Source organism: Lissotriton helveticus, chromosome 1_1 (genome assembly GCF_964261635.1).
Source record: "Lissotriton helveticus chromosome 1_1, aLisHel1.1, whole genome shotgun sequence".
Lineage (NCBI taxonomy): Eukaryota > Metazoa > Chordata > Amphibia > Caudata > Salamandridae > Lissotriton > Lissotriton helveticus.
The window spans coordinates 1,006,798,980-1,006,813,178 of record NC_136057.1 but is presented as its reverse complement, the minus strand read 5'-3'; the positions used below and the strand labels follow the sequence as shown (position 1 = coordinate 1,006,813,178).

The 14,199-nt window shown below is 47.0% G+C and overlaps 1 long non-coding RNA gene across 1 annotated transcript in view; it reads left to right on the top strand.

The window, feature by feature from the left end:
* The window catches only part of LOC144771739 (uncharacterized), a 30,243-nt gene that overhangs the window by 14,139 nt on the left and 1,905 nt on the right, over nt 1–14,199 (top strand). The window contains exon 3 of the long non-coding RNA XR_013599456.1: nt 13,651–13,691. This is a non-coding gene — a long non-coding RNA (uncharacterized LOC144771739). The remainder of the gene's footprint in view (nt 1–13,650; nt 13,692–14,199) is intronic.

Below are 14,199 nucleotides of genomic sequence, written 5' to 3'. Positions count from 1 at the left end.
AAAAATGGGTTGGTGGGATGTAGTACAGTGGACTGCTCAAATTGATGGACATATAGATTCGCCAGCGAGGGGGCAAAAATACTGCCCATGCTGGTCCCAGAGACTTGATGGTAAATCTGGTCCTCAAACATAAAGAAGTTTTCTTTCATGGCTATGGTAGCCAAAGCCATAATGAACGGTACTGGAGTAATCGAGTCCAATTCCGATTCCCCCAGGATGGACCTGATGGTATCCAGGGTCGCATCCTGGGGAATGGAGGTATACAGGGACTCAACGTCCAGAGAGACAAGATAGTCTGTCTCTCGGTCAAATGCAATCTCGGGGATCACTCGTAGGACATCCGCAGTGTCCTTAAGAAAAGTAGGCATCTTGCTGACCAAAGGTTTAAGAAAGTAGTCAGCAAACGCTGAGAGCGGTTCCAATAACGAGCCCTGGCCTGAAATTATGGGCCTCCCTGGAGGTGGTCTCTGTGGCTTGTGCACCTTAGGCAAGGTGTAGAAATAAGGCATGATGGGATGCTTAGCCTGCAGGAATGATGCCTCCGCGGGGGTGATCCAGCCTTCTGCTAAGGCTTCTTCAACCAGGATTTTAATCTCACTTGTCAGTCTAGGAGTCGGGTCAGTAGTCAATAGACGATAGGCATCGGTGTTGCTCAACTGACGGAGACACTCTGCCCTATAGGTGTCTACATCTTGGACCACAATGGAGCCCCCTTTATCGGCGGGCTTCACAATTATGGTGCCGTCTTGAGTCAATGTTTTCAGACCCTGTCTCTCGCCAGTGGTGAGATTATTGTACCGTGATCTCGAACTGTACTGTATGAGATCTAGATCATTTTTCACGGCTAGTTCGAAAGTGAGGACTTGAGACGGTATGGCATGTGAGGGAGGTGAAAAAGTAGATTTATTCCTCAAGCCTGTGTTAGTATCCTTCTCTTCCTCTGATTCCTCAGAGTTTTTGTTCTTGAAGAAATAGTGGAGCCTCAGTTTGCGGAAGAACTGTGCTAATTCAATTTGTAAGACAAATGGATCGCCCTCATCAGTAGTCACAAAGCCTAAGCCCTTATTCAGCACAGCTTCCTCTGTGTCGGTTAAAGATTTAGAACTGAGATTGACCACCAAGCTCTGTTTGGGTTCAATTATTATTCTTGAGCTGTCCTTCTCGTATGGCTCCGAGTTCCTGCGTGGGGGCCTGTTGTGTCCTCCCATTGGACCTGAGGTTGTCCCTGTGCCGGTCTTCTTTTGCCCCGTGACCGTCTGGGGCCACGCGCTAAAAAAGGCTGGCTATTAAAGTTTTGGAAACCTGGAAAAGGGCCCATCGGTGGCGCAAAATTACCTGGATAGCCCCAGGGTCCTGGAGGCCACCACGATTGGCCGGGCATATTGTACTGGCCCCTGAAGTTCTGTGATCTTCCTCCTCTGCCCCGGTTATAACTGGTATTGGCAGGTTGATTGCTGCCCTCTGAATCACTTCCTGTCTCTGAACTTGATCCTGAGTAGTTGGATCCATACGCTCTCCCTTTCTTATTGAAATCAGGGGATAATACTTAGGCTCGGTCGGTAAACATCCCTCTAGCCCTGCAATAGATTGTGTTTTTTAATACAAGTCCCACAAGCCTTCTCCTTCCTAGAAAAAGAGCCTGGTATGTAGACTCCCCTTATGTACATACTACTAGTGAATGCATTTTTAAAGTTGAGGCTTTCATTTCAACAAAATGGTGAAACGCTTTTTTCTTTGCATCTTTCAGACACAAAGAATAAAAGCCCTGAAGAGAGCCCAGGGACACTTGTCCTGGTCTCGAAACGCGTCAGCCTGACACAAAGAATAAAAGCCCTGATGAGAGCCCAGGGACACTTGTCATGGTCTCGAAACGCGTCGGCAGCTTTGGTGGAATAGAGCATTATCAATAAACAATATTAGGCTTGGCCAGTTCAGATATTATCAATTTTGAGTCATTCAGTTGTTCTCTATTCCCCATTCTTTTGATTTTTTCATTCATTGATTCTATATGTATGTGATATTTGTTTTCCGTTATGTATTAATATTTTTGTAGGATGTTGGATGTTTAAATATCATTTTGACACTGTTTTGTTTCTATGTGTATCAAACCATTTGTATATAAATTGAATGGACAGTCCTTATTTCTGTCTATTGATGTTAAAACATATTTCTAAAATTTAAAAATAATTGGCATTGAATAAGCATGCCTGGTTGGGATGTAATAAATATTTTTCTAACCTGAAAACGTTTTTTCATTCAAGTAAGAGTGGTTGAGGCAATTTTCATGTTGTATGCCGGATAATGCAGCACTTATGGCTGCCATCACACAGTCCAGAGACATGCTGAAAGCAAAGATAGGGGAGGTCGGCTCTGACGTTATGCTGTTGAGGCAGGATCTGTGGATCTCAATCTCCCGTATTACTGAGGCCGAGACTCGCATCTCGGGAGTGGAGGACGATCTCACCACACTGAAGAAACGGGTGGCGACCTTAGAGACCACTCAGCGGTGCCTAGCGATGAGAGTGGAGGGTGCGGAGGGGAGGGCATGACGCAATAACCTCCGCTCTGTTGGATTTCCGGAAGGCTGCGAAGGGGGCAACATGAAACAGTTCCTCACACAATGGCTGGAGAGTTGGCTTCCGCCGGACTCCCTGTCCCGTTGCTTCATGATCGAGTGCACCCATCAAGCGCTCATGCAGAAACCTCCGCCTGGGGCCCGCCCAAGACCAGTAATTGCGAAGCTTTTGAACTATCACGACCGCGATGCTATCCTGAAGCAGGCACGGACCAAGGAACCCCTACAGTATGACAATGCTCACATCCTCATTTTCCCTGATTACACAAGGCTAGTTCAGCAGCAGCGGCAGTTGTTCTTGGCGGCCAAGGCCCGATTGCGAGATCCTAAACTCCCTTATGCTTTATTTTACCCTGCACGCTTGCGAGTGGTCTACCATTCCCGCACCCACTTTTTTGACTCGCCGGAAGAGGTATTTAAATGGATTGATGAGAAGGTAAGGGTGCGGGCACATACACCACTTGGAAGGCAGTCTGATTCCTCATCGTTGGGGGCGCCTCAGTGGACGCCTCCGCTGAACCAGAAAAGTTTCCAACAATCACGCTCCAGGCGCCGCTCTAGATCCTGTGACGCACCATCTCCAACTGGTTCGCCCTCGGGCCAGCAGACTCCTGCGCCTTGATCGACACGCCAGCGTAGGGGTGGTAGTGAAGCAGTCCATATTGTTCAGTTCGGAGAAGCTTAACTATGGGCCAGGTTCAAGTAGTGGACCTGGGCTAACAGAGAGAGTGCTGACGAAAGATGGGTTGTGAGTTGGGGATCCATTGGTTGGGGTTTGACGGGTCCTCCCGTTAGGGGGCTCGGGTTGTTCCCACCGCGACAGATGCTTCTTCGTTTTTTAAGTATGGGGTGGGGGGGTTTGTTGGGGGGGTAGTTAGGTTTGAGGACTGCACTTCATCACACAGACAGTAGATGTATATTTTCCCACTTGCCCGCTTCCCCATTCTGGCGTTGGCGGACACAGAGCTACATGGCAGGCTCTCCCCGTAGGGAGTGTGGATCCCTGGATTCCCTCCGTCTTCTCAGCTAGAATGTGCAGGGTGCCCTCAATAAGATTAAACGTGGGGCCATTCTTCAGTACACTAAGCGGGCGGGGCGGATGTCCTCATGCTACAAGATGCACACCTCATGGGGACAAAGACGCTTTGCTTCCAGCGATACGGGTACCATCAGGTGTTTCACTCTGGCTTTGTGAGGCAGTCACGTGGGGTGGCTGAATTGATCCATCGTAGGGTTCCCTATGTACACGTTAAGCAATGGACAGACTCCCAGGGGTGATACATATTCCTGCAGGGCACGGTTGATGGGGAGTCCCTAGTACTGGGCAGTGTATACGCCCCTCCTCCCCTACAATGAACCCTAGTGGAGCGCCGAGGGAGAAGGGTGTTTATGAAAGTAGTGGTACCACAAAATTATGTTCCTTCGTGACGGGACTCGACTGGAGAGATGCTTGGCGCCATCTGCATCGGGAAGATAGGGAGTTTACATACCCCTCTGCAGTTCATGACTCATACTCCAGACTTTATTACATTTTTGTCCCTCGCATGCATGTGGGCAGGGTGGAGGCGGTGGAGAGTTTGCCGAGAGGCTTGTCGGACCATTCTTCAGTAGCCCGGAACATACAGATGGGGCCGGGGAGGCAGCCGTTTTGTTGGAATCTGTCGGTGTGGCACCTGCAAAATGGTGAATTTAGGGAACATATGTGCAACGCTTTTTATGAATATCTGCGAGTAAGTGTCGGGTCAGTTACTGGGGCTGATTTGGTGTGGGAGGCGATGAAGCCTGCCTTGAGGGGAACGGATATATCTTGGTGCGTGGTGGCGAGCAGGGCACGTGGGGAGGCGCTGCGTCAGGCGGAGGTGGACGTCGACGATCTTGAGCGTCATGGCCTAGCTGCCGGAGGCGGTCAGGCCAGGCGACAATTGCTGTTTGCCCAACAAAACTACGCCGCGCTCCTGCTGGACGAGGCCCGGCAGGTATGGCTGGCGACATGCAGTAGAGTGTACCAATGGGGGGACAAAGCCGGTAAGATGCTCCACTGACTCTGCCAGGGGGTGTATCATTCACAGACCCTCCCGGGCATCCTGGGCACAGCGGGTGAGCCTCTCACGGATCCATTGGCCCTGGCAGAGAGTTTTGCTTCATATTATGCACACTTATACGCCCCTAAGGAATGTCTGTCAGCAGACATGGTCGATCGATTCTTGGCCAACCTCCCGCCCAGGGCCCTAACAGATGCAGTGAGAGAAGAGCTGGAGCTCCCGCTGACAGATGAGGAGCTGGGAGCTGCATTAGGGGAACTCAATCCTGGGAAGGCCCCAGGGCCCAATGGGTTTCCTAGCAAATTTTTCAAGCGATATTTTCTGCAGTTGGGTCCACTTTATCGAGCGGGGGTGGAGGAGGCACGGGATCGTGGCTCTCTTCCTCCGGATTGGAGGCATGCGGAGGTGGTCGTGTTCCACAAGCCCGGTTGGCCACTGGATCAACATGCATTGTATAGACCCATTTCCCTTTTGAAGTAGAGGCCAAAATCTTGTCAAAAGCCCTGGCAAATCATCCGGTTCCTCATATTGCAACACTGGTTCACCCGGATCATGCGGGCTTTATGCCTCAGAGGGCGATCAGACACAATATCAGATGAGCAAATATTGCAGTGGCAGACTTTCAAAGACTGGGTGCACCAGCGGCATTGCTGCTTGCAGACATGGATAGGGCATTTAAATCCCTTAGCTGGGTATACCTCTTTGCACTAATACGCCGGTTGAATTTTGGCCCACGGTTCATATCCTATCTGACCCTCCTATATACATAAATCACTACGTCGGTGCGGGTGGCGGGAGCAGTCTCTTTCATGTTTTCTATAGGTCAGGGAACGAGACAGGGTTGCCCCCTATCCCCGTATCTTTTTGCACTCGCTATGGAGCCACTGGCCGCGTGGGTGCGGATGGACACGCAGGTTCAGGGCTTTGAATGGGCTCAGGGGTTGTCGAATACGATTGCACTGTACACGGATGATGTCCTCTTCTTCCTTACAAACGTGGGTAGAACGGGGCCACGGCTTCTGCACATGATGCAGATCTTTGGGGAAACCTCTAGATTGTATATGAACCTCTGCAAATCTGCGCTGTGGGTGCTTGGAGGTCCGGGAGTGCTGGGCGCCTGGGCATCGTCGGTTCAGCTGGCGACAGGAGGACTGAAATATCTGGGGGTGTTTATAACACATCTGCCCGCGGTCGCCTGGGACCGTAATCTAGTACTGGTCTGGGAGCGAATGCGCAAAGATATTAAGACCTGGTCCCGTATACCACTGACTATCTATGGCAGATCAGCCATATTATAGGATGATCGAGCTTCCTCGTTTTCTTTATCAGTTGCAGAACCACCCATATCCGATTCCCCCCGTTGGTTCCGACAGGTAAACGCAGCCCTTGGGCAGTTCCTGTGGGAGGGGGGGCAAGGTGGGTGTAGCCTTGCGGACGTGCTTTTTATCTACTTATTGTGGGGGATTGGCGACGTCGGATATCCTGTCATATTATCAAGCATCTCATCCACTTGTACTAAATGAATGGTTGTATGGCAATCTGGAGGACCAGGCATATGCGGTGGAATGGCGGCTTATGAGACATCATTCACTACATACAATAGTATACTCTGCTCCGCTTCGGGAATCATTATCTTTGGCAACAAAAGTCGTGTTCCAGATCTGGAGGCAGGCATTGCGTAGAATGGGGTGGTGGAATAAGCTTACACAGGAGACTACCCTTTGGGAGAATGGACGCTTGCCGCAACAGGCTGCCTTGCAGGGATTTAGAAAGTGGGATAATATATGGATATCGGTCCTGGGGGATGTCATGAGGGGCCCAGTGCTGAAATCATTTCGGGACCTTCCGACGGAATTCCATATGCCACAGTCCCAGTTCTTCAGGTATCTCCAATTCCGGCACGCTCTTTTACCCAGCTTGGTAGGATTGGAGTCGGAAGCTGAGTTCAGCTCCTTGGAGGCAAAGGTTTTTATGGGAGAACTTCAGGATCGTAAGATATCCAGGATATATCAAACACTGGTTATCCACTGCTCCTCCACGCTACAGAAACTCCGGGAGGATTGGGAGGGGGATTTGGGACCCCTGGAGGAGTAGGACTAGGTGGAGGCCCTAGCTGCTCCACGTGGGGTGGCCATTGCAGTGCGCCTGCACCTGGTCCAGTTTAAATACCTGCATAGGGTTTACTACACACGAATGTGGCTGTGGAGGGTGGGCTTGGTTGCCTCCCCTGTGTACCTCAGATGCAACAGGAAGGATGGTACGTTGATGCACATGGTCTGGTAGTGTCTCTCCCTAGAAAATTTTTGGAGGGGGTCTACACTTGCTTGTCGGAAGTTTTGGGATGGGACCATCCCTGTTTGCCGAAATTCGCTCTATTGCATGTCCTAGAGGGGATAGGTGGCAACGTGTACAAACGTTATTTATTATTGTTGGGTCTCACATTAGCAAAAAGGGACATAGCAAGGGCGTGGAAGGCTCCAAGGCCGCCTGCGGTGGCTGCGTGGAAAAATGGCATGGACTTTTGTATGGGCTTGGAGAAACCTATTTTCATTGCCAGTGGGTGCCCTCTGAAATATTACAAAATATGGAAAAGGTGGGCAGACTATCGGGGACTGCTCCTAATAATAATAATAATTATAATCCACATTTGTAAAGCGCGAACAATCACCCGTGAGGGTCTCTAGGTGCTGGGGGCCGTCGGGAACATTAAGCCAGCTATTGCCCAGAGTCACATGGTGCTTTTGCTAATCCGCCGCTGCCACCGGGGATTGAAACGTGATCCCCAGATTCCGGAGTCAGTCGCCCTGGCTGCGGCACCACACCGCTCCTAGAACCGGCGCATGTAGTTCGGGACCCTTGACCATAGACTCTGGGCTTGTTGATGGGGCTCCCGGGAGCGGGGTGGGTGGTGGAATCCGAGAGGGTAGTTTATGTGTAAAATTCAAATGGATCGGTGCGGTACAATCGGGGGGGGAGGGGGTTCGATTTTTATTGTATTACCTATGTGGAGAAGTGTGGCTCAGGGGTTAGAGGCGGCAGACCCGGAAGCTGAGATCGGTCCTGGACCAGGGTTCAATTCCCCGCCTCGGCGGGTCTTGGGCTAAAAATTCCACGGACTCGATAATTCTCGCCCCGGTGCCTCCTCGACTCACGGGTTCACACTCTGCGACTCTGGGCAATAGCTTGCTTAATCTCCACAACGGCCCCTCACGGCGGGATGCCTGACTTTCACCTTGTGGACACCCTGCCGGGGTTTCTCACAGGGGAATACCAGGACGGGTTCCCTAAGCAAGCGCCAGGATGCCCTTTGGGTGACAGGTTTGCGCTATATAAGTACACCTACATCATGGTTTTGTTTGGGTATTGATTTACAAATGTCAAAGTCAATATTTCATGCTTTGATTGTGCAGACGTCTGTGGGTTACAGGGCCCTGTTATACATGTGCCACTTGACAAATAAATTTTTTTTTTTTTTTAACTGCTTGTTTCGGTGTGTAGCACAGGAGAAGCATACCTTAGGCAAGCATAACTTCAGTTTAATGATGAATGGATGGATATCCTACATCCCTGCTTAACTCACTGCTTATGCCTGACCCGTTGTTGTCTTTGATCCTGACTGATAATTCGCAGAGTGGGATTATTTCAATCTTTTTGAGACTTTTTGACCCATTCTGAGCAAATACGTTTTCAGGTTACCTCAAGCTATTTTAGTCGACCTTTCTTTGATCTACGTTCCCACATTTTATATAAAAGATATATAACATTGAAGTCAGAAGAGCCCATACCAGTGTGAACAAAAAGTGGTTGGGGGCATTCTACCTCCTCTCCCAGCACTCAGTTTACCCCAATGCATCATGGTAAATGCAGTGCAAGATAACACTTACTTCAGTGACAGTCTTCAATTTTTCTCCCTTGTCGGTGCAGTACATGCTGTGTATTTCTAGACACGTGTTTCAGGATAATTGTCCTTCTTCAGTAGGGAGCAACAAGCCATTCTTGGGGTGCTGGAAATGCTGCCCAACGTCTTCTCGGGCCTCTGTGCCACTCACTGCACACAGGTGCATCATCCAGAGCTCGGCAGCTCATTAGCTCAAGGCAGCCTTTTCAAACAAAATGAGGGTTGGCGCACGTGGCCCCCCAGCACTCTGTTCTTTGGGCTGCATTTCCAGCACCCCCAAAAACGATGTGTTGTTCTCTACTGAATAAAGTCAGCAATCCTGAAACAAGTGGTCAATGTTTTTTTGTGGTCGTGTTTTTTTGTCGATGCTGCTGTAGAGCATCTGCAAAAAAAAGTAAAGAAAAAAGACGTGATTATGCAACAGGCGCATGAAGCTTACGTGTCGTCATGCGGCTGCATCTTTCACTTGATAAGGTATGAACATGCATGTGCCTACCGAATGATGCGGGCTCCATTGTATTTTCTTTTTTTATTTACCGATGCAAGATTGTGGAAGTCATTTGGAGAAGTAGGTAAAAAAATCACTTGCACGAAAATGCATCTACGAAAGTAAAGCGACCTGGCAGCAGGTGGGAGCTCTCCAAAAACCACTAAAAACAGTATTGTTAGGACAGCAAGGGGTGGGAGAGCATCAACGGAGCAGGTGGGGGAATGCAATAGCAGAGGGGTGGGGGCCAAAGAGCGAACGTTAGGTAACGAGCCAAACGAGGGGATAACATTTCAAATAAAACAGGGTGGCCGAGAAGGCAGAAGCACAGAGCAAGTGGGGATGGAGAGGCATAAGGAATCGAACGGGAAAACAAGCAGATAAGGAGGGGGGAGAGAGGGAAACATAGAGCACAGGTATTTGGGGAGAGACAGCGCACAAGGGAGAGAGCCGGAAAACACATGCAGTCTCATGAAGTGTACATTTTTGGTATAGCCCACAATAAGCTTTGGTCTACCAGACAAATCAAATGAATCAGGCCTTCTGTATCTCCAAGACAGCCTCCCCCCACCCTCTGCACAGCTTAGAAGCAAGCTGTATATAAATTCGGATTTAAGATATTGTGACTATCCCACGCAAAATACTTGCTGTTTACTCAAGCTGAAGAATGCACACAAAGTTTACTTAAAGACATTAGAAGCACGCCGACATTCTGGCACACAAACCAAACAGGAAATATCTCTCTATTAACACAGCTCGAATCTTGGTAAGCACTTTAGGATTTGTGCAGAAAATGGTATATTACAGATGCGAGGGATACAGCCCAGTGGCTGCGCAAAGAAGGAAGAGTGGGTCTGTTTACCCCGAATTCAATTACCTTAATCTCTGCGGGGGTATGTTACAATAGGTCACTTTTGAAACACGGACTGCACCGGCCGGCCATGTGGTTTGGGGTGTGCTTAGGTGGCCAGGAAGGTTCAGGTCATCTCTGGCAGGGTGGGCTACCTACTTTACATTCTTCGTCAACAGGTTAACGCTGTCAACTGGACACCTGTGCTCATTTTATACAATTGCGCAACCATAACGAAGCAAAAAGCACTGGTGGATTACTTGCTGGACACTGACTTCGTGGGATCTGGGTGTTATGACCCACACTGTCATGAGAAGCGCAAGATGTCAGAAGGAGGGGGCAGCTGCTTGCAAGTGGGTGGTTACTGAGCCTGGAGTGCTTGGTGAACCTACAGTGCTGTGTCTTTTCTTACCGAATGGTCCACCTGCTTGTGGGCTGCCGAGACACTGACAGGTTTCTTCATGAGAGTGAATGTTCACCTGATCCCAGACTGCTAGGCAAATTCTGTGGGTTCTCTCTCAGCTGTGGGAAGGGTGATCAAAAAGACCCCCATTTTGTAAAGTCCTGAATGAGCCACATCACTTGGCAAGGACATGTTACCGAGTGCAGACCATCTGTCTGTATTGCCCTACTGACACCCCCGGTTCAAGTGTCAAGATGCCCTGTTTCTGCTGATTTCCTAATCCTACATTTAATATATCATCAAATACGCATTCTTTGATGTTCTCTATATTATCCTTTGCCCTCAAATGCAGTTCTAATGTACCCATCCACTACAGATTTTGCTTTCTCAACCCTTTTATTCTTTTATTAGTTTATCTTGTTATTATAATATAGCACTTTAGTCAGCAATTGGTGTCACCATGGTACGGTTCCTTTTACTAACGTAAACAGAAGAAATGTGCCATCCATCCATGATTCACGAGTTGAGTCACCCACTCAGACAACCACCACCTCTCTATCCACTCACCCATTCAACCATCTAAAGCCCACCCATGACATTTAACTACCCTAACTATAACTTCTCTAATCAACTAGCCATCTCACCACTCACTCATGGTCTGTCACCCATCTATCTTACCAGCCATGCAATAGCCTACTGGAACAGGTATTCCGTCCGTCTTTCGGTCTGTCCGTCCATCCATCCATCCATCCACTAACTCTGTCAGTCAATTATGAGCAAACTATTCAAATTAGAACTTCTATATGGAACAAAACAGCTGACTACTTGTCTTCCACTCTCCCAACCGAAAAGACTTTAGGTTCCAACTAACAGCAAGTTATCACAGAGATATAACCTGTGACACAATAACGGACAGTAAATGAGAACTTCTATTGACTTAAACACAACAGTAGTTCCCACTCTGTGTCTTTTCTCTATCTGTGTAGTTCAAAGTTCTTTATTTCCGGCCCTGTTGTATCTTTGACTCAGTAGCAAATAGTTCAGCAAGGAGGTAGCATCTGGTTGAAGTGTGTTTGTTGTTCCTGGGTGCTTGCTCTAGGTGATTGAGGTTGCTGGAACACTGTGTGTTCATGTGTTTCAGTTTTAAAATAAGTTTATTTAGAACATAATAAGGCATAGGGATAGGGAATAGTACTTTACAATAAATAATCCATAAATTATACATAACTTAGTAATACAAGTCATCTATAACGGAGAAAAATTAAGTAAGGTCAAATAAAACCAAAAATGGTTGGTAGTACAATCATAAGCAAACAAATGCAAAATATATAAGTTACATACAAATTGAATTATCAAGCAATATATTTAATTTTGTTAAATGGAGATAGAAGGAAAGTCAGGAGGTTGAAGGATTTCCCGTTGAGCAGCAGCCACGGCCGGTAGTAGGTGTAACTGCAGGGCGGTGACGTGGGTAGGGGGCGGGGCAGGGTGGGGGGTAGTAATATATGGATTATGGACTTTAACAGGTAAGTAAACATATAAATAAATAAAACGAATTTCGTTGCGTGCACTGCATCACATTTGGTGATGCAGTGCACACAAGGAAATTCGTTTTATTTATTTATATGTTTACTTACCTGTTAAAGTCCGTAAACCATAGATTACTACCCCCACCCTGCCCTGCCCCCTACCCACGTCACCGCCCTGCAGTTACACCTACTACCGGCCGCGGCTGTTGAGCAGGTGTGCATGCAGAGGAGTGATGTGCACTATCGTCTAAGAACTGTGTAACGGGCACCACAAGATCTGACGTTTCAGAGCTAAAGACATGTATGTATGTATGTATAGGATTTATAAAGCACAGGAATTACCCCCCGGAGCGGTATCTCCGCCCTATCATAACAGGAAAGCCAGAGGAACATGTGCAGATAGAAATTAAACTCTGAATAATGCCGTTTTCAGGAGTTTCCTAAAGCGTAAAAGATTGGAGCATTTACGCAGGTCCACAGGTAGGGTGTTCCAAAATTTCAAGGCAAGATTGACAACAGTTTTTCCGCCTGAACCACATTGGAGAGACATAACTTGTGTCCAGTCCATGATTATAGCAAACTACATTCAACCAAGCTTGAAATGATAACTTAGTAGAATCCTTCCAATTCTTGGTGATCTGTTGAAAGGCTGCAGGTAACAATAAAGGAGATTGGGGCCCAAGCTTCAGATATACTACCTAAAAAGATAGTAGGAATAGAAAAAGCGACGGCAGTATGAAAAATGTAATTAACCTGAGCCCAGATCTGTGACCAAAAGCACATCAGAGAAGGGCATGTAAAAAGTAAATGTTTTAAATCCGCTTGTTGCAAAGAGCATGTCCAACAAGTGTCCGCTGTAGCTGGGTGTATTGCATGCCAAAGAGTAGGAGTCAATAAATGTCTGTTATATATAAAGAAAAGGGACTGCGTGGTATTTGCTGCCCTAGATGATTTTATTTCAAATTTTTGCCCAGAAAGGGATTGATCAATCAACTTTAAAGTTAGACTCCCAGGCCAGCTCCACCTTTGTTGTGGCTCTGTTAGAGTTGAAGGGAAAAATGGGAATAAATAGTAGACGCTCCTGGGGAAGAGTGCAACAGAGTGAACCAGAGGTTTATCAGTAGATAATGCTGAAGATAAGGAAAGTCGACTTTGTTCATAAGTAGTACAAAGGGCACCATGCAATACTTTGTATTTGTTCTCAAATATTAAGGGCAAATTAAATTGATGAGAGGCTTGGGAAAATGATAAGTATCATGCTCAAAAAGTTGGTGCACCCAGATTAAACCCTTGTGTCTCCAGGATTTGCAGTAAATGGATTTATTATTAACAGGTATAACTTTGTTGTGCCAAATGGTAGAACTAAGAAAAGAATGAATATATGTGGGCTTGCTATGAAGAGTGGAATCCAATAATTTACAGGAGTGCTTAAGAATAGGCATAGAGAGAGATAATGGTTTGCGAGTGAAAGATAAATATTCTTTGAAAGAGAAGGGGAGGAAAAAAGATTTCTCAACATCCATCCATAATGGGCCCGGCATCGTGGAGTCAGAAAGCCATCTAGAAGACTGATGCAATAGAAAAGCCTTATGGTAATTGGGAAAGTCTGGGCATTTAACCCCTCATTCAGATTTTGGTCGAGTTAATTTGAGTAAAGACATCATGCAAGATTTTTTATGATTCCAAAGGAATGAGGATAGAATCAATCTTCTTAAAATATTTAAGAGGTATGGACACCGGGAGATTATATATATTAAACAATACAATGGAGCGTTTGTGGGTTTAGTGTGATCTGCAATTGAAGATAAGTTTCATAACATTTCATTCTGATTACCAATACGGCTCTTTTTTATTCTTTTTTTGCAGACAATCTTTATCGCATGCCAGTGATAGGAGCAATTGCTACGGTAAGGCATCACAATACCTGTAATGATAGAAAGCTTAGAGTTTCAAGGCATTATTTGTGTATTCAATGGTTCCTTAGGAGAGAAAGATCAGCATCCTCTGGGGTAAAATCTCAAACTCCTTGACAAGATGAAATGTCGACAAGTCCTCCCAGCCTTCCAGGGATGACCGATGGCTGACTGTGAAATTTACTAAATGCATATCTACCATGGAGATGGCTTCAAGTAATCTCAGTTCCTTTACTGTTCCTGGCACCAGCCCTCAAGGGATAATTTTCACAATTTCTAACAACCGATAACTGCAGCTGCAAACATTCAAAATATGAGTTTCTCAACTCAGGATATATGTTTTAGCTTTTAAAAAATGATGGTCCTCCCCCGCTTCCTTTAGGTCCTTCAAAACAGTCCCTTGTGTTTTCCTAAAACTTGGTTTCGCGAATTAGATTGTATAGCCACCAAGTTTTTGTGGGGGAAAGGTAGGTCCCGACTGTCGCTTAATACTTGTAGGATA